The 612-nt window shown below is 43.0% G+C and overlaps 1 protein-coding gene across 1 annotated transcript in view; it reads left to right on the forward strand.

Moving 5' to 3' along the window:
* The window catches only part of CDC5L (cell division cycle 5-like), a 53,690-nt gene that overhangs the window by 31,717 nt on the left and 21,361 nt on the right, over positions 1-612 (forward strand). The window lies entirely within an intron of this gene.

The raw sequence follows: 612 nt of genomic DNA on the forward strand, positions 1-612 counted from the left end.
GGCACAGGAGGCACTTACTCATCTCTTCCAAGACATTTGGAAGATAACTATCTGGCCGACTGATTGGAAGAGATCCATATTTGTGCCCATTCCAAAGAGAGGTGACCCAACGGAATGCGGAAATCATCAGACAATATCTTTGATATCCCATGTGAGTAAAGTTTTGCTAAAGGTAATATAGAAACGGCTACAAGCATACACTGACGAAGAACTTCCAGAGGTCCACGCCGGATTCAGAAGAGGCCGTGGAATGAGGGATATCATTGTTGATGTCCGATGGATCTTGGCTGAAAGCAGAGAATATCAGAAAGATGTTTACATGTCCTTTATTGACTATGCAAAGACTTTTCGATCGGGTGGATCTTGACAAGCTATGGACAACATTGCTAAGTATGTGTATTCCTGAACGCTTAATTGTGCTCATGAGGAATCTGTACCTGGACCAAGAGGCAGTTGTTCAAAGAGAGCATGGGAACACTGAATGTTTTAAAATTAAAAGAGGTGTGCAACAAGGTTGTATTCTTTCACCACCATACTTGCTCAACCTGTATGCTGAGCAAATCATCCGAGAAGCTGGGTTCTATGACGAAAAACGTGGCATCAGGATTGGAG

Source organism: Chrysochloris asiatica, unplaced genomic scaffold, assembly GCF_000296735.1.
Source record: "Chrysochloris asiatica unplaced genomic scaffold, ChrAsi1.0 scaffold00038, whole genome shotgun sequence".
Lineage (NCBI taxonomy): Eukaryota > Metazoa > Chordata > Mammalia > Afrosoricida > Chrysochloridae > Chrysochloris > Chrysochloris asiatica.